The sequence below is a fragment of the Sus scrofa genome, chromosome 4, assembly GCF_000003025.6.
Source record: "Sus scrofa isolate TJ Tabasco breed Duroc chromosome 4, Sscrofa11.1, whole genome shotgun sequence".
Lineage (NCBI taxonomy): Eukaryota > Metazoa > Chordata > Mammalia > Artiodactyla > Suidae > Sus > Sus scrofa.
In genome coordinates, this window is record NC_010446.5 from 118238917 (window position 1) to 118266665 (window position 27749).

At 39.0% G+C, this 27749-nt stretch overlaps 1 non-coding gene across 4 annotated transcripts in view; it reads right to left on the bottom strand.

Moving 5' to 3' along the window:
• The window catches only part of AGL, an 83076-nt gene that overhangs the window by 52886 nt on the left and 2441 nt on the right, over nt 1-27749 (bottom strand). For all 4 annotated transcript variants that reach the window (XR_002343732.1, XR_002343731.1, XR_002343734.1 and 1 more), the window contains exons 3-11: nt 16265-16475; nt 15557-15723; nt 13492-13695; nt 4898-5079; nt 4537-4648; nt 2135-2258; nt 1710-1812; nt 1521-1618; nt 697-836 (exon numbers count right to left, since the gene is read on the bottom strand). This is a non-coding gene — a transcript (amylo-alpha-1, 6-glucosidase, 4-alpha-glucanotransferase). The remainder of the gene's footprint in view (nt 1-696; nt 837-1520; nt 1619-1709; nt 1813-2134; nt 2259-4536; nt 4649-4897; nt 5080-13491; nt 13696-15556; nt 15724-16264; nt 16476-27749) is intronic.

A 27749-nucleotide genomic window follows, 5' to 3' on the forward strand; every position in this document is an offset into this window, starting at 1 on the left:
TGAGAGGAAACTTAAAAACAGTTGGTTTCTAGTTTGTCATTCAAATACCTTAAATACCCCTCTGGCTAATGAGTGAAAATATCTCTTATAGTAAATAGTTGTAATAACAGAGGTTTCAATGTCTTTTAAAAATGCAATTGAGTGGAATTCCCTTTGTGGCTCAGCAGGTTAGGAACCCAACTAGTATCCATGATGATGTGGGTTCAATCCCTGGCCTTGCTCAGTAGGTTAAGGATCCAGTGTTGCCATGAGCTGCGGCATAGGTGCCAGACACGCCTGGGATCTGTATTGCTGTGGCTGTGGTGTAGGTTGGCAGCTACCAGCTCTGACTTGTCCCCTAGCCTAGGAACTTCCATATGCTGCAGGTGTGGCCTTAAAAAGAAAAAAAAGTAACAGAGTAACATTTCACCCAAATAAAACCTTAGGCAGAACCCCAATACAAAACAGATCTATAGAAGCTATTGTGTTTGAAGAGATAAGGGGTAGAGGGGAAAGGAGGGGAAAGAAGATGAATTCCATCCTGTCAATCAATCCCTTCTGTTTCCTCTCAAACCATATACACCTCTGCATCTCTGCGATGAAATAGTTTAAAAATCACTAGCTCAGTGGGACAACAAAGCAAGAGACAATTTATATTTGAGCTTGCCATGGACTTGGCTTTTTCCATCTAGAGAGAAGTTAACAAAAATGATATACCTGGTTCAGCAAAGTTTCGAAGAGGGTCATCTCCCATTACCCATCCATTATGTGCCATCAGAAAACAAGCTTTATTGGGGACATGAATCATAGATTCTTCTGCGGCGAGGGACACTTCTTCAAACGGGTAAGTAAAATATCTATGAAGACAACAGCTAAATATGAAATCTCTACAGAGAGACCCCTTGGAGAGAATCTGAATTAGCACTATTGAAATTACACCTCCTCCATAAAGATTAGAATAAACAAGATTAGTTTGACACCATGTACAGGAAATAAACTTAAATACAGGTAAAAATTTCTTCAGTAGACTTTCTGAGTAAATCCAGTACGATTTGAGAAATTGAGTTTGTATTATAGCACATCTGATTAACATTCTAAATAATTAAATATCTCATAAAATTATTAAGCAAATCATTGAGCTATTGGTATTATTTTGCAAAGGCTTTTACTACACTTTAGTTGTCTCATCTATGCCATATATTACTTAGAGGCAGCCAAATGCTTGCTCATTTTGGCTAACACTGACTTTATTAGTAAGTATGCAGTCCTCCAGAAACATTAATGTAAATAATTATAAAATAAAAAACTGTAAATTAATTAATTGCAAATAATTATAAACTATACTGATGATGGTTTCTCTAACTAAAGATTTGCCTTACAAAATTAATTAGTATTAAGTCTAGTTACCAGGTCAAAATTTCTATTTCAATTTAAGGAAGGTACTGAGTAACACATAAAAGGAAACATTTAGGATAATTTGAAGGATTTGATCCAATTTTTAATTTTTAACCTTTAATGAGAAGAAAACAAAAATGGAATACCTCGTCACTAAAGGATGTTTTCTAGTGACAGGTCCTAGTTTGGGACCATGGCCAGCCAGTCGTTCATAAAACACATTTCCCAAAAGGCAATTGACTGCCTAGAAAACATTAAATTATGTTATGTCAACAACAATGAAAACAGTATTAAGACTCAAAGAAAAACAGCAGTTCAAAAGAAGTAGGTAAAACCTGTTCCTGATGATAGTTCACGAGTTGATGCTTCTCTGAATTTAATTCCTCAATTCTCTTACGGAACCAATTGCAGCATTCATCAATGGCGGCTGGCCCATTGCTTGAAGCAGATAAAGCAATACAAACAATATTTTAATAGTTTTACAAATTTTCTCATAAAGGCCTAGAAACTTTAAATATATTCATTAGGATCTTAACTATGGCTGAAGAAGGGTTCCAATTGTGTACATTTTTACATATTCATATAGAAACATGGACCAGCACACAGAAAAAAGGGGAAATGTCCTGTGTTTGAGGTAGTAAAATTACGGTGAATTACTTTATTTCATGTTTTATTTGGGCTTTTAATAAACAGCATGAAAATAATACAAAATTTTACAAGTAACATTACTCTACAATATGTACTAAAATATAAAGCATACTCATGTGGTATGAAAGTTGCTAGTGCAATGTTCATATCCACAGCACAGCCAAGCCGTCGGTACTCAGGATCCTGAATGATCTTAAGGTGTTGTTTTGGATCGGGCTTCGTCGTTTTCCTATTTTCTGAAAGAAAGAAAATATTATATCCTAAGTGCTTATATAATATATATATATATATATATAGAGAGAGAGATTATAACTGTTACTGATTCCAAATTTTCAGTTCATAGTTTTTCTTTATAAAATAAAACAAGTGTTTATTTTATAAGCATCCTACCTCCCTGTCTATCCTCCTGCACACAACCTAACACACACACAGGGAAAGATAGAAAGAAAGATTCTAAGTCAATATGAAAAAGATTAGCAATCCAATAGAAAAATAAGAAAACATTAATAGGCAATTAATGGAAGAATTATAAAAGGCTAATTAATATGGGAAAAGATATTTCACTAGTAAGCAAAGAAATGTAACAAAATAATGACTATTTTGCCTGATTGACAAAGATTATAAAGATTAATGGTACCTACTGTTGGTGACGATAGTGATACTGTAAACTGTACGACTTGTGTTGAAAGGCAATTTGACAACATCGATCATCAATTTATCATTAAATCTGTTTACTCTTTGAGCCATTCATTCTGTCTAACAATCTGTCCTACAGATAACTCACACAGCAAGTAAATATAACAAGTACAAGGAGACAGTCTCTGTAGTATGGCTTGTAAGAATATAAATTCCCCCAGGGCAATGGCTTGCTATGTTCGCACTGATTCCCCATGTCTGAAAAAGTGCCCAGCATGTAAACACATACTGAATGAATCAATGAATGAGAAATAAACTGAAAATCATCTATCAAAAAGCCTAAAGAAATCCAAGAACTTTAAAACAGTGCTGTCTAGAGGTTAAAAGAAATACTCAGCTGTCACACAATCATGTCAACTAGAACTAGTTGTTAAACAGTCTGTATGCTGTAGTCTTCTTTGTGATATATAAAAAAGATAAATGTAAAGCTTATGAATATAATTTATATATACCTAATTATAGAAAATGTGAATTTCTTTCAGAAAGAGTCTGAAAAGAAACACAAGAAACTATTAATTGGTAGTTCCTCCTAAGAAGTAGGTTTTGGGGGAAAGAAGTTACATACTCTATTTATTATATTTCTGCACTGCTTGGCTTTCTTTTCTTTACTCTGAGCATACATTAGGGAAGGGAAGACAGTGTCCTTTTACTAAAACAGAACACGGATGAAAGTTAATACAAAAAATTCATGTGTTAGGATGTTACACAATTTTGAAAGGAGCAACTGTGAATTTTAGCCTAAGCTTCCTGGGCCCCAAGACATACTGACTTCCACTTCGAAGGCAATATTTCTGGGTCCTACTCTAGCTCTAGTTTCTGGATGAGGAAGAGGATTCCATATATTAAGAGCCAGCAATGATGCAATGATCCCTGCAGTTAGGTTGTCTTATACTAATTGTAGATGCGTTTTTTACAATCTTTAATTTGCCTCCTGAAACTCTAGTTTCTCTTTCAGCACAGTTTTTCTTATCCTACTGTGTCAAGGCATCAGCTTTTTCTTATCAGGCCCCTTTCGTTACCCCGGACCCAGTTTTCTTATCCTACTGTGTCAAGGACACAATGATTAACTTTTTTTTTTTTTTTGTCTTTTTAGGGCTGTACCCCGAGGCATTTGGAAAGTCCCAGGCTAGGGGTCAAACTACAGCTGTAGGCCTATGCCACAGCCACAGCATCACAGGATCTGGCCTACACCACAGCTCACTGCAAAGCTGGATCCTTAAACTACTTACTGAGTGAGGCCAGGGATGGAACCCACATCCTCATGGATAGTTGTCAGGTTTGTAACCTGCTGAGCCGTAAAGGGAACTCCATGACGAACTTCTGAAAGTTAATTACGTGCTTACCGAATATTTGTTTCTTTACCTTTGTTACTGGTTAATATCTAGAATCAGTCTCACTGGTGGTTAGGTGGTCTTAACCAGCTAGAAGTCTGTTAGCCAGCAGAAGACTATTATATCTCTCAGTTTCAAAGCCTGTTTCAAGTCTTTGGCAACTAAAATAACCTGCTCTACTTGCCTCCCATTCATGCATTTAACAAATATACACTGACTGGGCTTTATTGTATTCTGAGCTCTGCGCTAAGGAACCAATATAAGAAACAGACCCAAGGGAAATAATTATCTATTATTGTGAGATAATAATCATCTCTCCCTTTAGAGAGCTCTGCTAACTCTCAGATAGTTTCCAGAATGATAGTTTTGACAACACAAATATATAACAACAGATTAATAATGCTTTAACCAAGAAAGGAGTTATCCCTTTGAAAACAATACTGAATTTCTTAAAACTGACAGAAACATTCTAGTGCATATCCCTTACCTTGTGTGAGAAGTCCTCTAAATTGCTCAACTGCTTTGTTAACGTCTACTTGGAAAAATTCCCAGAGTTGAATCTTTGGAAAAATATCCTCCCAAATTATTTTTCGAATGCACTGAAAAATTTCAATAGTTAAAAAAATATGTATGTATGACTGGGTCACTTTGCTGCACAGCAGAAACTGACAGAGCATTGTAAATCAACTATGCTTGAATGAAAAAGTTTTAAAATATATATTTAAATCTTACTAAATGTTATTTAGCATATTAAAAGAAGGCTCTAAATAATTTTCAAGCATACATTTAATGTACACGTTAGCAATTGTGCTATTGGTTTAGTGTGCTGCTCCCCTATACATACTGACATTCATATGATGGTCATTTTCGATCAAAGCAGGTACTCCTCTTTCTTTGTATCTTCCTTCTGCGACATCAGAGGATAAATGCCAAAGTGCTCTGTCTAAGACGAAGGCAGGTTTTAAGTGCGGGGAATTCACAAGGTTATATGCACTTTCTGGATGTTCGTGGAGCCATCTACTGTTAGCAGCTTAAAGAAAAAGGAAATATAAAGGAATACCTTGTAATTAAACTGAAGTTAGTATCCATGCGAAGGTTAAAGGTGAAATAAAATGTCACTTACCACTCAGTTTCTTACATATTAGGTATCAACACTTTATAATGATTCTGTGGTATGAAAACAATTTTTTGGCTGTGGTGCCCTATTATCTACTTCATCATACAATTTTTTTTTTTTCTGTCGTGGTTTTTAATTTGACAACAAACAGGCTCAACAGTGATTTATGAACACCACTGGATAACACGTTTATTCTGTGGTGGAAGGTAAGAAGGGTCTCGTCCTTGGCCTGTTTTGAGGGTCCTTAGCCACTGTATTTTGGAATGCTCCTTCTAAACTTGAAGGTCATCTTCTCCTTGAAGGCACACCGGGCTTCTGCCCTGACTGCAAGTTCTCTGGCCTCCTTAAAGCAGCAAGTTTCCTGCATCTTCAGCTCTGTTTAGGCTTTTCAGCATCCAGCTACTAGATTCTAGGGCAGGAGAAGAGCTCCCAACATGTAATCTCCCCAAGAGCTTCTCCTTTTCACTTTGGTCTCTTGAGTGAGAGGGACCTTCTTGGGTCCCACATCAGCTCTAGGTTCTGTCTCTCACCTATCTTTAGAATGCAAAATGTCATTTATACATTTTTTTCTACATCTCATTTCTTCCTGCAGTTTTTGAGGGGTGGGGGGGGGGTGAGATTCCTTTCTCTGGACCTTTAAATGTGCTTGTATCTCCCCAAAGCCAAGAGTACAAACACACATCTTATCTAAACACAGTTGTTTCTATAAGTTTTGCAAAGTCTATTAGGATCAAGACCAAATGTCTGGAAAATCTGACCTGTGGCTTCTGCTTCCACTTTCTCCCCACACTTTCATTCCTTTTTCCACGGCCATCTGCTTCTGCAGCCAGAGCTCCCTGAGATCACCCCAGCTCCCTGAGATTACCTCATCATGACATTGGTGTTACTGTCTCGTTGTCATCCCTTTGTCTCTACACTTGCCATTACTGACTGGTCCTTCCTTGATTTACAAAACACTTCTCTCTTGATTTACAGAAGGTGTCATTATCTTCATTGCTTTAAATTTCTCCTCTCTTTTGTGCCCTCTCTTTTCCTTCTCATCTCCTCTACACCTTGGAGGGAGGGTTACTGCGTCTTGGTCCCTCTCTTTCTTTGAACACACCCTTCCTCATCACACCCACTCTTCTCAGTACCCACATCTCTCAAAGCGGCCCAGGCACACTTATCCATGCATCTGATGCATCCATGCACTGCCTGGGGACAGCATGTTAACACAAAATCCACTCACAGGTCCACATATATCTATCTATACTGAAAATGTGACATATCTCAGGCTCTGTCCTGGGAGCTGGATGTTCTGCAGCAAACACGTGAGAAAGGTTCCTGTCCTCATGGAGCTTTCATTCTAGAGAGGTGTTTTTGGTTTTCGTTTTCAATTTTGCTTACACAATCCTGATGGAGAAAAACCCAGTTCTCTCATAGGTACTCTCTTTGCATAGCTAATCTTGAAAGATTACTATGATATTTTGTTTTGACAAGACTGATAAAAGTGAGAAACTTCTAGAAGAGATCGACTCAAAGAACAAAGGTATAGCTTGTATCTACAAGCTTGTACCTTCTTATCCATTTGTATCAGGAAGTTCAGAATCAGAATTAGGCATTTTACAAGTATTTCAAGTATTTACTTTAAAAAAATCAAAGTTATACATGTTTTGTTTATCTTTAGAATGGATAACACCCCCTGATTTCACACTGAGGATAATGTACATAAAATAATGTACATAAAATAAAAAGTAAGAGCAATTATTTAATACCCACCATATGCCAGGAACTACCCGAAGTAGTCAAATGCATTAATTTATTCATCCCCTTGCCCTTCCACAGGATATAAGACACGCTATCATGTTCGACAGGTGAGGAACCGAGGCAAAGACAGCTAAGTCCCTCAGCCAAAGTCACATAGCCAGGAAAGAACTTAGGCAAGTCTCCCCAGAACCTGCGGTCTAACCACTTTGCTCCGAGTCTGAGATGAGCGTGGTCATGTCTCATTCGCTCAGGTGAAAACCATTACAATCCATACAGAGTTTTAAAATCATTATTACTTTTAGTTTCATTTATACAGTAAATCATTTAAGTCATTGATTTACTTAGTATTTATTTATACCCAATAATAAACAAACCCTTGAATGAAGACAGGATACATAAGAAACAGAGCTTTGTAATAAAAGCTAAACTGATGATTCACCAAATTTGAAGCAAGGTACTTTTCCTGAGATTTATCATCACAGTCATTGAAATTCCAGATGTAAGAGAAAAATGTCATGATAATTATATCCAATTTGGGTTTTTCTTTCTTAAGAATAAATACTAAGGCAACCCAAACTTTTTAAATGGTAAAACCCTGAGACTTTCTTATCTCACTTTTATGAAACAAAATCAAGTGTAAAATGAAATAATTCTAAACACTAGGTAATAAAAGCATTTTTTGCTAAATCTACATGAAAGAGGAGACAAACTCCAAGTTATGTCTTTATATCAAAATTAAAAATGAAAGATGGACTTCCAGAGTGGCATAGTAAGGAACCTAGCAAATACTCCTTCCCAACAAAACAGTTTAAGTAGCAACACTTATAAAACGCAATCGTTTGAAGTCTCTGGTCATTGTCCTAAGGGCATCTGGCACATGGAGAAACATTTATTCAAGAAAATCTACTGATTCTTGGTAAGAATAGCAAAAGTCTGTGCATTTGCACCATGACCTGCTCCCTTTGCCCTGCAACCGCTGTGTGTAATGGAAGGTTACTCCTGGCAGGCCTTTCCCAGTCCAGGGGGCAGTTTCATTCTGGAAGAGGCTGCCTGTGTGTCTCACTCCCTCTCTCTCCAGTTGTGGAAGCTCTAGTCCTGGTTGCAGGCAGGGAAAACCTGGGCTCTTTTTCTTCACTGAGGACCCACCTGTAGGGTAGAAGTCCTACGCCAGCAGTGGGAGGAGAGAATACTGGGGCTCTAATTGCCCCCCGAGAGCTGAAGCTTGCTTGTGGGGTGCGAGTCCCACATAGGGAGGGGCAACCAAAAAGACCAGACTGCCACCTCCTGCCTGAGTATGCTGAGAACAAGATAGTCTTGTCCCCAGCTCTGGAACAGCGGTGCAGGTGTTTTGCTCAGCGGGAAAGGCGAGCTTTAAGGATGAAGGGCTCTGACATGAGAGCACTGGATTTATTTGGAATAGCGAGTAGAGATCTCCCTGCCCAAGGGTGTTGTGGAAAATAATGCAGACTTTGGTGGGGAGCACTTGAGAGAAGGCTGGGGGCTCTATGATGCAAGAAAAACATGAGCGCAACCAGAAACTTAATAGAGAAACTCAGGGAAGGACTGCCAAGGAGAGCCTTCCTGGGATCACAGACACCTCTAGGGGTTGGGAAGGCGCGGTGCAGGCGCTAGGCTGCACCCACGCAGGAGCAATCCTAGAAGAACACAGGAAAGACTTGAACACATTCCCCAAACCACAGACACACTCATCAGCAGAGGACAGAAAGTCACGAGCAAAGGGACTTAAACACAACCTCTCATCAAACACCAAGTACACTCCGAGCCAGGTGACTAGAAAGCCAGCCGGAGATATAAATCACATTCCCCTCTGACAATCTGGAAGAACTTGTGTAGGCCCACGGTTGAGCTGTCTCAGCAGCAGTCAGAGAGGGAACCCCGAGTAACAGTTCTGGTTTGTCTTTTTACATCCTTTTACTGCCGACTGTTGTATCTTTGAATTTCAAGTGTGTGGCCTGTAGACAGCATATATTCGGATCTTGCTTTTTTTTTTTTTTTTTTTTGTCTTTTTAGGGCTGTACCTGCAGCATATATAAGTTCCCAGGCTGGGGACCAAAACCCTGCTGCAGCTGCCGCCCACAGCCACAGCCACGCCAGATCTGAGATGCATCTGTGACCTACACCACAGCTCATGGCAATGCCGGATCCTGAACCCACTGAGTGAGGCCAGGGATCGAACCTGTGTCCTCATGGATACTAGTCAGGTTCCTTACCGCTGAGCCATAATGGGAAATCTGCCCCCCGACTTTCATTTTAAATCGACTCTGAGAATATTTGCCTCTCAAGATATGACTTTCGAGATTCCCTAAGTCTTTGACATTCAAAATTTTTACTTTGATGGATTTGAATGTGGCTCTCTTTTGTTTATGTTATTTGGCAGTCTGTGAGTTTTAGGATGTGGAAATTAATGTTGAAGGTTAGGAAGTTTTCAGCCATGATTTCTTCAAGTATTTTTTTTCCATTCTTTCCTATCCTTCTGGTATTTCCATGAGGCATATATTCATGGGCTTGAAGATGCCCTACATTTCACTGAAGTTCTGTTCATTTTAATCTTTTTTTCCTCTCTGTTCTTTAGATTGCATAGTCACAGTTCACTAATCCTTTCCTCTGTCAATTTAAATACACTGCTGAACAGCTCCAGTGAATTTTTCATTTTGGTTACTAACTTTTCAAATCCAGAATTCTCATTTATTTTTAATCAAATTTCTATCTATTTATGATAGTCTCTCTTTGATGAGATGGCTTCACCACAGCCTCCTTTACTGCTTCAGCTGGTTTCCTCTAGTTCTTTAAACACATTTATAATATATGCTTTAAAGTCTATTTCAAGTATACCATCTAGGACTTCTCCAAGGTGATTTCTGTTGCCTGCTTTTTCTTGCATAAGGGAGAAAATACACTTTACTGTTTTTTCACATCTCAATTTTGTTAAGCATTGGTGACTCAGATAATATAGATGATCCCATCCCCTCCAGGTCTCTTTGGTTGCTTGTCTGTGACCTGGCTGGACAATTTCAGGGAAGCCTATTTCCCCGATAGGCTGCCATTCAGAAGGCGCAGGCTTGGCCACGGGCAGTCAGCCTGGGGTGATGGTGGTTTTTAACAGGGCTCTCGTAACTGCCTCTTCCCTGAACTCTGTTAAGCAGCCTGCTTCCGTGGATATCACACCCAGGAATAACTCTCCTGACTGTGCTATTATTTTTGATAATATTTTGGAGCATGAATTGTTCCATAATATGATCCCATTAAATGTGGGTCCCTTGGCGGGGGTTATCTTTGAGGCCTGTCTCTGAAGTGTGCTCTGACCCTGGATGGCTCCTCTTAGCTCTTTCCCTGGTTCTCTCTGTTAAACTACTAGCTGGCCTATGATCTAGCATCTTTCATGAAGATACCAGCCTCCTCTTGACTGTTTACCACCAAATTCTCCACTATTTACAGCAGTGCTCATAGGCCTGAACCTGCCCATGCCATGGACCAAATAAAGTCGGTTCCATTCGTACTCTGCTTTTACTGCACATCGTGTCCCCTGGACAGAACACCTGTGCCACTGCCCCATAGCTGGGGGGCAGGGATGGTAGCTTTTGGTTTACTCGGCTTACCTCTCCAAGTGTGGAACCTCGATCCCACGAGCAAGCTGGGGCAAGGGTTGGTATATATACACACACACACATATATATATATATATATACATATATATATATTTTTTTTGCCACACACATGGCTTGTGGAAGTTCCTGGGCCAGGGATTGAACCTGCATGACAGCAGTGACTTGGGCTGTTGGATACCTAACCCATGGCACCACAAGGGAACTCTAAGGGTCCAGTATTCTTGACCTGCCATGCAGAGGGTAGAACGTTCCCTCTATGAGTGGGGGATGGGTGGAGGAAAGGAGCCCCAGACCCCTCATTTTCTCTTCCTAGATTGGTTCCTGTAATACTGTTCTGGGGTGGAGGGGGGTGGTAATGGGAAACGCAGGAAGCCTGCCTCTTTCAACCACAGCCCTAGACCTAGAGCCAGGGAGAAAGGGAGTCTGGTGTCCTTGGCAGCACCTGCTAGTAGTCAGCCTATCAGCATTCAGAGTTAGGGTAGGGTGAGGAAGGAGTCAGCCTATCAGCACTCAGAGCTGGGACAGGGTGGGGAGGGGGGAGGTCAGTGGTTCATATGTCATGACTCTCATGACTCTGAAATTCAGTAGTTTTTCTTGAATAAATGTCTCTCCATTTGCCAAATGCTCTTAGGACAATTTTCAGAGACTTTAGTTTTTTTTTTTTTAAATAATTTTCACCAGTTATGGTTGTTTTGCAGGGTAGAGGGCTTATGAAACCCTCACACTGTCATTCTGGAAGTTGATTTCCCCTGGTGAGTAACTTTTTAATGAGAACCTGTTTCAAAGACAGGACATCATGCCATGTGACACATTTCAAGTAAGGAGGAAGCAAAGTTCATGTCTTTTATATTGTGCAGAATCTCTCAAATAACTCAGAAATATAGTCTCTGACAGAGTCTGTGACTGTAGCTCAAATTTTAGACTCCCTTTGATTCTCTAGCAAAAGAACTCTCAAGGTTCAGTGGTACACATGGCTGATGAAAGATATACTGCAAGTTCCTTTACAGCTAGGTGTGACGAGAGACAGAATCCTATCTGAGGCAATGTGAGCAGAAGCGATACGTACATCAGGTCATGTCCTTAAAAGGTTCTCTTTTCTTATTCCCCCTGGGTAGAAGGTGATATCAGGAACTGGAGTGGTCACTTCTGATGGAGAGATGGTGGCAAAGTGCTGGAGACAGCAGAGCAGCATGGAAGAACTAGTTCCCTATCACTGCTGGGCTACCACACCAGTCTTGCAATGCTACTTAATCTTTTATAAGAAATAATAGTGGAGTTCTGTCATGGCTCAGCGGTTAACGAACCCGACTAGCATCCATGAGGATGCGGGTTCGATCCTTGGCCTTGCTCAGTGGGTTAAGGATCCAGTGTTGCTGTGGGCTGTGGTGTAGGTCACAGACATGGCTCGGATCCCCCATTGCTGTGACTGTGGTTAGGCTGGCAGTTATAGCTCTGATTCGACCCCTAGCCTGGGAACCTTCATATGCCACAGGTGCAGCCCTAAAAAGTCAAAAAGACAAAAAAAAAAAAAAAAAAAAAAAAAAAAAAAAGACAAAAAATGAAATAAATGCAATTTTGGTCTTAAGTCACTATATTTTTCTGTCTCTTTACAGCTGCCTAGGCCATATTGTAATTTAGACAATGCCATTATGTGGTTTGATAAATTTGATGTGAATAGTATTATAGATGTCAAAGTAGTTATCAATAGCATCAAATCCTAAAGTGAAGAATACTGAGTTCTTGGATACTAGGAAGTTTTCAGTGTGGACCCTGATGCTTGGTTTCCAGGTGGGTATGGAAACAACACGTTTTAGAATGTACTCATTTCTTTGCCTAGCTTCGATTGCTTATTATTATTATAGATTATTATCTATATTGATGAACCAAATATTTGAGCTTTTAAGGATCTTTATGGTCTCAATGGTTACTTGGAAAATGATTTTATGATAGAGAGATTTTGTTGTTGTTGTTGTTAAATATTTTGTACCACTCAGAATTCCTGTTGTTTATATCAGTAAATCAGTGGTTGGTCTCCTGACTTTTGTATATCATGGAAGATAATATGTGCAATGCACACTGGGTTAAACTGAGAGCTGATCATGGCCAGAGGCTTCTCCAGGTGGAGCTGTTCTCACAGACGATGAGAACAATCGTGTCCCTGCGGATCACTAGCTGGAAACTTCTGATGTATGTGACAGCATTGTATGTTGCTATGAAATCCTGGGATCCAAAATACGTTAACTTTTAATAATATCTTTTAACATGTAAATGACAGAATTTTCAAATTTAACTTCCAAAAGTTTTCTAATAATTTTTTTGGTCTTTTTTTTTTTTTTTTTGGTTTTTTTCAGGGCCATACCCACGGCATATGGAAATTCCTGGACTAGGGGTCCAATCGGAGCTGTAGCCGCCAGCCTACGCCACAGCCACAGCAGCACTGGATCTGAGCCACATCTGCAACCTACACCATAGCTCATGGCAACCCCGGATCCTTAACCCACTAAGTGAGGCCAGGGATCCAACCCACATCATCATGGATGCTAGTTAAATGTTCACTAACTGCTGAGCCATGATGGGAACTCTTCTAATAATTTTTTCTTTAGATGTCATTCAGTTTTTTGTTTTTTCCAAGTATATGCTATAATACCAAAGCTGTTGCTGTACAAGGTTCATTAATTGGTCTGGAAAGTATTAACACCGTACAAGCTGAAATATGCAGTCTTTTCTATGATCACGCTCCTGTTTTTGTAATCATCACATATAAAATAGTTATATATTGATTGTACCTTCAACTCACACTGTTTTCTTTGAAATAAAAAAAATTGATTTTGAAATTGAAGGACATCTAATGGTCACTTGTGTCTTCAGACTTTATGTTATTTAAAACAGCAAGGACTGAAATAATTAGAATATTCTCATCAAAATTAACAGAGATAATTAATAAAGCTCATACCAGTATGGTTGTAGACAACATCAGTAATACAGAGCATATTCCATTCCTTTTTCAACTTTTCCACTAGCTGCCCAACATCAGTCCAGGTGTACTTTTTATTAGGTCTTGAAAAATCAGGATTTAATTCTAACTGATCAGCAAGGGAGTAGCATGACCTAGATAGTCCAAGAGTTTGCAACGGGGTTAAATGAATCATGTTGTAGCCTGCAATGAAAGAAAAGAGAGACCATTATAAGAAAAAAACATACCTAAAACTAAACAAAATTTAAGGTCAAATTTCCATAGGTAATTCTTTTTTTTTCTTATTAGGGCCACACTCTCAGCATGTGGAAATTCCCAGGCTAGGGGTCGATTCAGAGCTACATCTGCCAGCTTACACCACAGCCACAGAAACACCAGATCTGAGCCACATCTGCAGCCTACACTGAAACTTTTGGCAATGCTGGATCCTTAACCCACTGAGCAAGGCCAGGGATCGAATTCGTATCCTCATGGACTTGCATCCTTACATCCTCTTAACCCGCTGAACCACAACAGGAACGCCTCATAAGTAAATCTAAATGGCAAGACAACCATACTACCAGAATAGGAGTTAAAAACTTGGGTTCAAATCCTAGCTGTTCCACAAGTGACTTTGAGCAAGTCTATTTAAATCTTTCAAAATATCAGTGTCATCCAAGTCATGGATAATGAGATAATGCATTTGATAAAAATCACACAGTGCCTAGTAACTATTAAGGTTCAACTTATATTTCTTTAAGAACCTTTGTTCCCCCCACTCCCCCGCCTCCCCAGCATATGGAATTCCTGGGCCAGGGATCAGATCTGAGCTGCAGTTGCAACCTAAGCTGCAGCTGTGGCAACATGGGATCCTTAACCCACTGTGCTGGGCCGGGACCAAACCTACGTCCCAGTACTCCCAAGACACTGCTGATCCAGTCGTGCCACAGCAGGAACTCCCAATTTATATATAAATTTTTTTAGGGCTACAGCTGAGGCATATGGAAGTTCCCAGGCTAGGGGTCGAATCAGAGCTACAGCTGCCAGCCTATACCACAGCCACAGCAATGCCAGATCCGAGCCACATCTGTGAACTACACCAGGCAGTTCCAGATCCTTAACCCACCGAGCGAGGCCAGGGATACAGACTGCATCCTCATGGATACTAGTTGGGTTTGTTATAGCTGAGCCACAATGGGAATTCCCTTAATTTATATTTCTTGAATGGATATATTAACACGTAGAAAATATACTCTATGCAAGTATACGAATACATCTTTCTCCTAGTTTTAATGTTCCGTAGTACTTGTACTCTGTTCTCGTCATGTCCATGAACTTCTGATTGCTCCCTCACTCTATTATTCAGCTGAACGTAGAAAATTAACATTACCCTTTACTTAAAAGTAAAATGCAAGTTAAGTTCCATTCTACTCTTGGTATATATGGCAACGTTATGCTTTTCACATGGAATACAGTTAATCAGTGTTGAATTAAAATTATATATAATGAGAAAACATTTCCAACACATTCTAGTAGTGTACTACTAATTTTTATGTCAGAGTCTTAGAAATAATAATCTCTTTATCAGAGTTCCTTAATTTATTAAATCAAACCAAATAATCTGTCATTTTTATAGGTTGAAAACGGTCAAGTATGAACAATCTCATATGGTTCTATCAATTTATATATACTGTCTTTTTAGGGCTGTACTCATGGCATAGGGAGGTTCCCAGGCTAGGGGTTCAATTAGGACCTGTAGCCATCAGTCTATACCACAGCCACAGCAACACCAGATCCGAGCTGCATCTCTGACCTACACCACAGCTCACGCAACGTTGGATGCTTTAACCTACCGAGCAAGGCCAGGATCGAACCTGCATCCTCATGGATGTTAGTCAGATTCATTTTCCCTGAGCCAGGATGGGAACTCCTGGTTCTATTAATTTATATTACTAAATATACAAAGAAATGAAATTAAAGGAGAATCAAAGCCTTTGAAATCTGTATCACAGAGGATAAGTACATTTATTTTTTAAAAGAAGAAAAGAAGGAAAGCTGACATTACCTGATTCCTTTGCAACCCTAAGTCTGCTTTCCCATTCATCAAAGGGTCCCATACACTTGGCTAAAAACGTCTGGAGAGTAACGCAGTCCAAGGGTAACACATGGTTATCAGCACCAACACGTAAAATAGGATCCACAACTATGTAACCCCCACCACTTTTCTCATTTCTAAAGAAAAAACAAAACAGAAACTTCTCAATTAGTGATAGGAAAAGAAAAAAATTCTCATCTTTTAGCCTGACTCTCTAACTGGAAAGTAAATTGCCCCATTTAAAAATATATTTCTAAGCACATTAAAATCATTTAAAAAGTTGCAATAAAGCTCCATAAAAAGCCACATTTTATTCTTTTCCAATTTCTATATAATGACATATTACAATATATATAGCTAATAATATTGCTTTAAGGAAAAATAAATGCATTAAATCTATCAGTAATAAGGGCACTCAAGTAAATAGCATCCTCTAATCAGGTTATATGAAAAGACTACTTATGCCTTTACTTAAAATAATAATAATAATACTTTGAATATGCAATGAGGCTTATGATTATTTCCTAAAAACTGAAGAACCATATCTATTTGCATCTCAAGAAAGTCCTATAAAAATTGCACTGCTATGGTTCATACAGTAACTTTCTACAAGTTAGATAACTTCAAGTCATAGAATAAATTAACTTTTTTTTTTCACCTACAGAACACTTGACTTACCCTTGAAGGAAGTAATACTGAAATGATCCAGCTTGTTGAAGATTAAGTTTACAGTATTTATCAGAATCATCTTCTCTTTCTGTGGGATTTTCCCATTCCAGGGAACGAAATTTTTCACGATTAAATGCTTCTCCAGGATATGGGTAATTGGTATACACGGTAACTGGTTTTCCCTGCAAAGTTGGGCCTAACCGGAACTGCAGTTCAAACCCTAAACAAAAAGCACGTTTTAATAAACTCACTGTAGGACTTAATTACCACAGTAAAAAGATATTTTATTGAGAGTAGTATAAACAATGATTTCTCAACTACGTTTAAAAGAACTCCAAATATTTCATGCTGATTTTGCAACCACTCTGCATTCCAATTTAGATTGTTTTTGTATTTAACATACAGTATTCATCATAGACCCGTCTGCTCTGTACTGTCCTTCTCTTCTTCTCCTGGAAACCAAATCAGCTACTTTGGGATATGCCACTTCTTACAGGATCCAATTTCCCACGAATCCTCATTCCCTTCTAGCCCTCCATCCCAACTTCCTGAATCGACTGCCCAGAAGTGGGGATCTAACCAGAGACCTTTGCTGGTATTTTTCAAACTGCAAGAGAGAAAGTGAGTTTTTCTGTGGCATCAGAACATGCGATAGTATGTGAAACTTGGGAGGTATCAGGGGACAACTATTTCATGTTGTCAGTTTCCTTGAGGGAAGTCAGTCTCTAGAGAGGCAGAATTCAGATTTCTAACAGGAGGTCTAGAGGCAGTTGAGATCCTGATACCAGTTTTTCCTAGTATCAGGTTCTGTCCTCTGGGTCAAATCCAGAGGTGTGGCAATGGAGGGTTAACAGGGGGCTGTGTGGAGCTGAGTGCTGCGGAACTCTTGATTTACGGTGTTCGCTGACTTCTGGGGGAAAACAATCTCACTATGGTCAATCTCTAGCTACCAAAATCACATCATTGAACATGGAACTGGAAGAGATATGCATGATCACTCTTAGGAGTTAACACAAGCAACTTCAGCATACTACTGCCTATATTCCTACTCTTTTTCTTTTTTTTAGGGCCACTCCTGAAGCATTTGGAAGGTCCTGGGCTAGGGGTCGAATCCAAGAGCTCCAGCTTCCAGCCTACGCCACAGGCACAGCAATGTGGGATCCAAGCTTCATCTGTGACCTACACCACAGCTTGGTGCAACACAAGATCCTTAACCCACTGAGCGAGGCCAGGGATCGAACCCACGTCCTCATGGATACTAGTCAGGTTCTTATTGCTGAGCCAAACAGGAACTCCCATATTCCTACTCTTCATGGTTTACTTACTTAAGCCTTTCTTGGAATTCTGAAAGCCAAAACAGTCTCACTTTTGCCTTTGGCTATTTCTATTAAAATATATCTGAGGAGTTCTTGTTGTGGCTTAGTGGTAATGACCCTAACTAGTATCCATGAGGATGCTGGTTCAATCCTGGCCTTCCGCAGTGGGTTAAGGATCTGGCATTGTCGTGAACTGTGGTGTAGATCGCAGATGTAGCTTGGATCTGGCATTGCTGTGGCTGTGGCATAGGCTGGCAGCTATAGCTCTGAATCGACCCCTAGCCGAGGAACTTCCATATGCTGTGGGTGCGGCTCTAAAAAGACACACACACACACACACAAATATATATATACATAGTATATATACATATGTATATACACACACACATGTGTATATATATATATATATATATATATATATATATATACACACACATACGTATATACTTCTGTACTGTATTACAAAGTATTTTTGCCATAAGAGGAGAAAAATTAAAAATTAACCAATTACTACCATAACTTTACTATGAAAGAAAAATTTTTATTGGTTCAAGACAGACCTTAAACATTATGATTACCAGAATGTGAAAATTCTGATTTTAGTAAAGTCTACTATAAATATTTCTTGTATGCATTTTAAACATTGGTGCAGCATTTTAATTAATAATAGGCAATAATAATTGATGAAGCAGGAAAATTTAATTCTGCTGTTTATAATCTTTAAGCTTAAGGAACTTTTTTTTTTTTTTTTTTTTTTTTTTTAGCACCTATGGCATGTGGAAGTTCCTAGGCTAGGGATCGAGTTGGACTTGCAGCTGCTGGCCTATGCCACAGCCACAGCAACACCAGATCCGAGCTGCATCTGTGACTTACACCACAGCTCACGGCAATGTCGGATCCTGAGCAAGGCCAGGGATCGAACTTGCATCCTCATGTGGATACTAGTTGGATTCATTTCTGCTGTACCACAACGGGAAGTCCCTTAAGGAACTTTTTGAAACAAGAAATACAGCAATGTTTATACTTTTGATGCTTAATTTGTTAAAAATCCAACAAATTAGTAAAAGCTTATGTGCTGAGTGAATATGATGTAATGGGCAACAAAAAAGACAATGACCTTTGCCTTTGTGAAGCTTGAGTTCTAAAGTGGAAAGGCAGCCATTAAACAGTGGACAAATATGGCACCAATGAACTTAACTACAAAATAGAAACAGGACTCACAGACATAGAGGATGGACTTGGGGTTGCCGAGGGGGAAGGGAAGGACTGGGAGTTTGGGGTTAGTAGATGAAAACTATTATATAGAGAATGGTTAAACGAGAAGGTCCTACTGCAGAGCACAGGGAACTATGTTCAATATCACCTGATAAACCATAATGGAAGAGAATATGAAAAAGAATATATATAACTGAATCACTTTGCTGTACACCTGAAACTAACACAACATTGTAAATCAACTATGCTTCAAAAAAAAATAAAACTAAAAAAAAAAAATAAACAGTGGACATGACAAATAAGAAAAAGTAGCATGTCAGAAATGGATGAATGCTGAGACAAAAATCAGAGCAGTGTAAGGAAAAGGGGGGAGGGGAGTAATGGTGAGGAGACAGTGGCTAGTAACTTTAAAGAGGATGGCTACTGAGAAGCTGAAGGGCTCGAGAGAAGTGAGGGAGGTGTTGCAGGGCGACCCATGGCCTTGCAGGGAAAGTGCTGACCAAATTAAGGAAACAGAGAGCCCAAAGGACCTGGGGCGGAAGCATGCCTGGTGGTTCCAGAAATGACAAGAAGCTCAGTTTGGCGAGATTGAAGTAAGCTGGGGGAGGAAGAGTAGGATATGAGGAAAGAAAGTAACAGGGGAGCCAGATCATGCAGAGACTTGCAGGCCATTGTAATATTTCGGCTTCTTCACGGACTGAAATGAGCCAGTGAACAATTCTGAGCAGAGGAGTGACATGACCTAACTTGTGTATTAAAACTCTCATTCTGAGAGTCCCCTGGTGGCCAAGAGGTTCAAGGATCCAGCATTGTCAATGCTGTGGCATGGGTCTGATCCCTGGCCCAGGAACTTCTGCATCTCATGGATGTGGCCAAAAAAATAAATACATTTAAATATATATATATATATCATTCTGAAGATGTCTGCTTCTGGCCATAATGGAATAAATGGTGCTGGACTTGCCCTCTGTTGAAAAACTAAAAGAACTATATGAGACAACTGTCTTCGGAAACAGAGAAGGACGGTGATGCCTGAGAAAAGAGTGATTTCTATGAACTCTGTGGCTTTCAGATGAGGGCACTTTTCTGGCCTGGGTCATGGAGTAGGAACAGTAATTTTAAGGGGCTGAGGAGACACAGATTAGAGTTTGGGGACTGTGAAGAGTATAATTTTCAGGCAAGAAGGGAGCTATGCAAAGAAAGAGCTCCAGAAACCTACTTAGAGTCATTTTGAGGCCTGGGGTACATTACAATTTTTACGCAGTTATAGTTAAGAGACCTCTTGAACATCGGTTGTATTCAGAAAAGTTATGTCTTGGAGTCCCTTCATGGCCCAATGGGTAACAAACCCAACTAGGATCCATGAGGATGCAGGTTCAATCCCTGGCCTTGGTCAGTGGGTTGAGGCTCCAGTGTTGCTGTGGCTGTGGTGTCGGTTGCAGACACAGCTTAGATCCCATGTTGCTGTGACTGTGGTGCAGGCCACATGGATGTTGAACCAGTAGACAAAGAAGAACATTAGTTATCACAACTGTATTCCATACATTCAAAAAGTTAAGTCAAGACACAAAAAATATTACAGGGAAAAGAGATACAAATCAAACTTTTAGAGAAGAAAACTATAGAAAAACACAGAGGATGGAATTCACAGATGTTGAGACATAGCAAAAAAAAAAAATGATTCGTGAATTTCAAGACACAGGAGTAGAAACTATACAGAGAAAACAGAGAGAAAAAATAATCTAAAAAATTGAAGAGCATTAGCGATCTTTTGGACAATTCAAGTGGCTTAACATAAAGGTCATCAGAGTCCTCAAAGGAGAGAAAGAAAGGGAACATAAATTATTTGAAGAAATAATGGGTAAACAATTCCTAAATTTGATGAAAACAACATTTATAGATCCGAGAAGCTCAACAAATCCCCTACATGAGAAATATGAAGAAAATCACACCAGGGAACATCAAAATCAAAGTGTTCAAAACCAGTGACAAAGATAATATCTTACAAGCAGCTGGGGTGGGGGTGTGTGCATGGGGCAGAGGAGGAGAAGACAGCATGTACAAAGGAACAAGGATGACAGCAGATTTCTTACAGGAAACAATGCAAGCAAGAAGAGACTGGAGCATCATCTTTGAAAGTACTAAAAGATTTAAACTGTCAGTATAGACTTTTTTTTTTTTTTTTTTTTTTTTTTTTTTTGCTTTTTCAGGTTGCACTCATGGCATATGGAAGTTCTCAGGCGAGGGGTTGAATTGGAGGACAGCTGCCAGCTTACACCACAGCCACAGCAACGTGGGATCCGAGCCACATCTGTGACCTTTGCCACAGCTCCTGACAATGCTGGACCTCCCCCACCCACTGAACGAGGCCAGGGATTGAACCTGCAACCTCATGGATACTAGTTGGACTGGTTTCTGCTGCACCACAGCGGGAACTCCCAGGATAGAACTCTATACCTGGTGAAAATATCTTTCAAAAACCAAGGTGACACAAGGTGATAAGAGCCAGGCTTTTCGCTATCATAGAAAGATGCCACAAATAAGCAAGGGGGGCAGCTGCAATGAACCCCACTGTGGTGGGCGTGAATCAGAGATATCAGTATGAACTACTTATTTACATATAAAGAGTGTCTGTTTGGTTCAAGGGAAATTCTTAAATGGAGAATATGTAAATATGTTTCAGTCATATCTAAAATTGTTCTTTGGGAGAAGTAAACCCCTCACAGCGATGGTCATCAGATGGTAAATTCTACACCACAATATTAATCTTTAAACACTGGGTAAGATATTCTTTGTGAAGGAAAGATTTCAGTGAAAGATATTAACATAATGCTGGACTCTTCCAATTTATTCTAATCCAACTAAGTATTTCTATATTTGCCTAAAGAAATAAAAATGCTCTGTTTTGTACACTGCAATATGGATAATATGAGGGAATGGATGTTCTAGGCATTCCTGGAAAAAATTATAATCTAGTAATAAGTACTGCTAACTATATTCCTGGATTGGACCAAAATGTAGATATAAATGTATTCACAGTAAGTGGATTTAGCAAGTAAGAAACAAATTATTCAAATGGGGTTATTAAGTAACCTTGTAAAAATTAGGGAACTCACTGTTACTTCTCACATTCTATAGTAAAACTAATAATTTTTTCCAAGTGGCTACATATACAAATTTTTCTATAAAGCAATTTGGTACAAGTATACTAAAAGTGCTAATAAGCTTCATTTTTTTTTTGCTTTTTTTTAAGGCTGCATTTGCGGCATATGGAGATTCCCAGGCTTGGGGTCAAATTGGAGCTACAGTTGCTGGCCTACACCACAGCCACAGCTATGCCAGATCTGAGCCGAGTCTGTGATCCACACCACAGCTCATGGTAACACTGGATCCTTAACCCACTGAGCAAGGCCAGGGATCGAACCTGTAACCTCATGGTTCCTAGTCAGATTCACTTCCACTGTGCCACAACGGGAACTCCAGCTTTACATTTTTGAGTCAATAATTTCACAGACATATATTTTCTGAGGTATTAACCAGTGATGTAAACATAGATCATACAGAGCTATGTACATCACAGTTTTATTTGTTATACTTAAATAAACTTACAACCAACTAAACATCTAGTGTTGAGAGTTATTAAATAAATTGTGGTACAAACTACGGTATTCTGAGAGTTGGAATATTATAAAGTCATTATAAATAATATTATCAAAAGATATTTAAGAGTTCCCGTCATGGCGCAGTGGTTAATGAATCCGACTAGGAAGCATGAGGTTGCGGGTTCAGTCCCTGCCCTTGCTCAGTGGGTTAACGATCCGGCGTTGCCGTGAGCTGTGGTGTAGGTTGCAGATGTGGCTCGGATCCCGCATTGCTGTGGCTCTGGCGTAGGCTGGTGGCTGCAGCTCCGATTCGAACCCTGGCCTGGGAACCTCCATATGCCGCGGGAGGAGCACAAGAAATAGCAAAAAGACAAAAAAAAAAAAAAAAGATATTTAATAGCATGATTACTTTCATTCTGTTTTTTTTACATTTTATGCATCTTATAGATCTTTTGAAATATTTTCTGGAAAAAAGTATGGCTGAAATGTGACAGTAAGCAGGAAGACAGCATTCACACACCATAATACTACAAGCAGGTTTCAAAATTGTTTAGAGTCTAAACCTGATTTTATTTTGAAACAAAAAGCACAGAAAAAAGACCATTTATACCGTTCTATAATTTTATAATTGGGGGAACATTATTTTAAAATTAGAGCTACGGAGTTCCCATCATGGCGCAGTGGTTAACGAATCTGACTAGGAACCATGAGGTTGCGGGTTCGATCCCTGGCCTTGCTCAGTGGGTTAAGGATCTGGTGTTGGCGTGAGCTGTGGTGTGGGTCACAGATGTGGCTCGGATCCCGAGTTGCTGTGGCTCTGGTGTAGTCCAGCAGCTACAGCTCCGATTAGACCCCTAGCCTGGGAACCTCCATATGTCTGGGAGCGGCTCAAGAAAAGGCAAAGAGACAAACAAAACAAAACAAAACAAAAAAAAACAAACAACAAGAGTTACAATTATAAAGAAATAGATTGAGACGTAATTGCCCAAAGAATTAAAGTATGAAATTTTAATACTTAATGATTATTAGAATCACAAATATCTACATCTTTGTAAGAATGATGAAAATTCATTACAGAAGTAATGGTGTCATTCTGAACAAGTACAAATATCAGAGATTAGCTGGCTCAGCACAGCTAAACAACCTGTCTCCTGCTCAGCTTATACAAATATTGTTTTTATAATTACACAAGGATTCAGAGAACTTGTAGTACAAAGGTTAAAATGCATCCAAAATATCTCGAACAGTTTTTGGATCAGTGGCCTATGCTCAGTAAAAAAAAAAAAAAGACAAGCAGTTTCTAAATATGAATATTTATTTATTTATATAATATATATGCATGATGATTTAATAGGTTATATAAATTATAAGACACAAAAATAAAGATAAGATATAAATAAAGTATTTTAAATAACTAATTTATCAATGGATAGAAAAAATCTTTTAGCTCTCACGAAAAATTAATATTGATATCTGTCTGAAAGCAAGGTAACTGAATTTCATTAACTTTAAAAACCTTGGTTTAATATTTTGTGATAAAGTAATTTAAGTATTCCAAGTTCTGTTTATTTTGATACTTGATTTAATGGTCTCAGATTTGAAAAAATACCACACAAAGATACTCAAATCCCAATGGATAAAGTTCTTAGTGTCAGTGTTTACTAATCCATGACCTTAGCTTTTCTTTTCTTTTCTTTATTTTCTTAGAACTGCACCTGTGGCATATGGAAGTTCCCAGGCTAGGGGTGGAATTGGAGCTGCAGCTGCTGGCCTACGCCACAGCCACAAATGCCAGATCCAAGCCATGCCTGCAACTTACCCCACAGCTCACAGCAATACTGGATCCTTAATCCACTGAGCAAGGCCAGGGATCAAAGCTGTGTCCTCATAGATCCTAGTTGGGGTTGTTAACCACTGAGCCATGAAGGGAACTCCACTAGTTGGGTCCTTAACCCACTGAGCCATAATGGGACCTCCCATGACATCAACTTTTCAATCCCATTCGCCAATTACATTTTTGTAGAAATGTGCTAGTAAATATGTAGATTTCCCTGACATACTATATCAATTGTTTCATAAGCTAATCAAAACATGTCTCATACTTATAAGTGTTACTAAAAAATGTATATTCAAAATGCTCTTGCTGTAGCAAGGGTTGGCAAACTATACTCAGCCTACTACTTCTTTCTGTAAATAGTTTTATTGGAACACAATCACATCACTCATTTATGTATTATCTATGGCTGCCTTCTTGGTACAATGGCAGAGTTGAGTGGCTGCAACAGCAAGCAGATGGACTGCAAATCTGAAAATATTTGTTATCTGAAACCTTAACAGGAAAAAAAAAATGTGCCAAACTCTGTTTTATAGCATCAATTTCCATCAAAAAGTAAACTTTCTCAATCATGTTTACCTCAGAGTTGGACTGTGTTTATTTTTCTGAGAATATTTTCTCAGTATTATACTATTGAGTTTCACATCAGACTTGAAAAGGACAAATCTCAAAGAGCAAATTTCAAACACTTCTAACTCATCTTTAAGTCTGATAATCTCTTGAAGTGAAAGAGGCATTTATGGTTACACTGCCTCTTGTGACAAAGTATTGTAAAGACTCTACTATTGGAGTTCCCGTCGTGGCGCAGTGGTTAATGAGTCCGACTAGGAACCATGAGGTTGCGGGTTCGATCCCTGGCCTTGTTCAGTGGGTTAACGATCTGGCGTTGCCGTGAGCTGTGGTGTACATTGCAGATGCGGCTCGGATCCCTCGTTGCTGTGGCTCTGGTGTAGGGCGGTGGCTGCAGCTCCGACTGGACCCCTAGCCTGGGAACCTCCATATGCCGCAGGAGCGGCCCAAGAAAAGGCAAAAAAGACATACACACAAAAAAGACTCTACTATTGAAGATAATATAACTTGAATATCTGCCTAAGTTGGCTTGGGTAAAAGTGTTATTCATGGCAATATACTGCAAGTAAACCAGTGATGGTGTGACTGTCAACCTTTTAGACCTGTAACTTCCACTCTTCCCTAAGAATAAATTTTTGTTTGTTTATGATACATAGACATACGAACGGAGAGCATCAATGTCAATTTGTAATACTAGCAAAATTCAATTACTTTTTAAAGTAAAAAATAGGGAGGAAGATGGATAGAGAGAAAAGAAAGAAAAATAAAAACAAATCCTACATTCTCTTTCTATATAGAAATAGATCAGTGCATACTCCCAAGGGTATGTATATGTATATATGTGTGTGTGTGTGCTATATATGTATATAGATAGATAGATCTTTCTATCTTTCCACTCTGTAGACCACTAATCCAAATCCCTGAAACTAAATTTTTATGTACAGTAAATGAATTATCAGAATACCTAGAGTATGTCAGCTTCCATAATTAATTGCTCAGTTTGCTAAAATTAGCTTAGCGCAGCAGTACATGGTGTGGGTATCTTATTCCTCATATACTAGGAATACTTTACTCAGATTAGCCTTAGCCGTCCTGCAGGCAACTAAACTAGCAAGATGAGCAATTAAACTCAGTTTGTTACCATAAACTAAGTTTTTCTACCTTGTCCCCTCCGCTAGATGTATACAAACGTGACTCCTAATCAAGGAACCTTTATAAATATGTTCTTTTAGAAAGGAAAAATTGAAATTTGACCAACCTTTGGTAAAAGAATGGAAGATGGGGAGTAATGATTTTACTCATTATTCTGCTACTAAATGAGATAGAAAGTAAAGGAGAGGGCTCTGATTTGGCCCCCAAAGATAATTATTTGGTCTTGTACTTGTTAAATTAGAAGAGTCTATAGAAATATTGGCCTTAAAAATGAGGAGGAATCCTTGCTTAAGGAAAAGTAAAAAGGAAAGAAAAATGAAGAAGGGCATGATAAAAGAACCAAAAATTGCCAGAGCTATTCTTCATACCTAACTGTCCACCAATTCCTATGAATTTTAAAATTTCTCCTACTCTGTCCTCTCTTTTCTTTCAACCCTGATGTAGTTAAACCATGTTTTTAAAATACCTTTCTTGGAGTTCCCATTGTGGCACAGTGGAAACAAATCTGACCAGGAACCATGAGGTTGGAGGTTCGATCCCTGGCCTCGCTCAGTGGGTTAAGGATCTGGCATTGCTGTGGTGTAGGGCCAGCACTGTAGCTCCGATTGGACCCTTAGCCTGGGAACCTCCACATGTCGCAGGTGCGGCCTAAGAAGCGAAATAAAGAAAAATATATATATATATATACACACACACACAAACGTATATACATATACACGTATGTATATACGTATATACGTGTGTGTATGTGTGTGTATATATATATATATATATATATATATATATAGCCTTCTTCATGATTTCTTGTCTCCATTGTCCCTTCCCTTTATCTTTCACAGTTATCTTCTAAAATAATACAAAGGCATCATCACTGAAGTAAAAATTTTACATGTTTCCATTTATATCATTTAGATGAATTTACTGGCTTAACCCAGAGTTACAGAGTCAACCACATCCTTCTTGTTTTGCAAAGCCTTCAGAGTTTCCTCTTCAAATAGCTGGGCTAGTTTTAACTGGCATTTTAGAGACTCACCAGCAAGGATTTACTAGCTGTTGTACATTGCACTAGGTCTGTCATATTGTCATACTCTTCCCATTGTCAGAGATCTTAAACTCTAGTTGCACAGTATAAGACTTACAAGCTTTTTGACTTTGCTACATTGTTTCAGCACTTAACTGTTCTCTGCCAATTGTGTAATCACAAATCAAAGAAAAGAGGTAACAAATTAAGGAAAGGTTTCATGCCAGCTGTGGAATTTTAGCTGAAAGTTGAAAAGGAGAAACACATAAAATGATGGTAAAGGGATTTAAAAGATACAGAAGAATCTGACTGGAGTGGAGGTATAAGAACATACATGAGAAAAGCCACTGGGGAGGAAATTAACAGGGCATCTGTACAGATGGAGGACATGAATAATGAGGAACAATAAGATCATTCTTGGCTAGGGAAGGTGGATTCCCTTACAGGAAATCCTGGAAGTCAGGCAGAGATGTTTAAATTTGACCTTATAAATACCAATTAATAAAAAGAAAAGAGATGGCATGAGAAGATTATTTTAGCATCCACATTCAGGCATATGGAAGAGAGACAGGCAAGCAGAGGCATTTGGAAAGAAATTACTGGTCTTAAAGAGAGATTGCAGTTAAAAGAAGTCATCAAAGAAGAGTACCAAGTTTCTAGCATCGCAAGCTATGAAAATGGAGACATCACTAAAGTAAACACGGAAGCTAAGAAGTAAAGAAAATTTGAGAACTGTGAGGAGATGGTTTTGGACATGTTAAGATTTAAGAAAACCCAAGTGGAG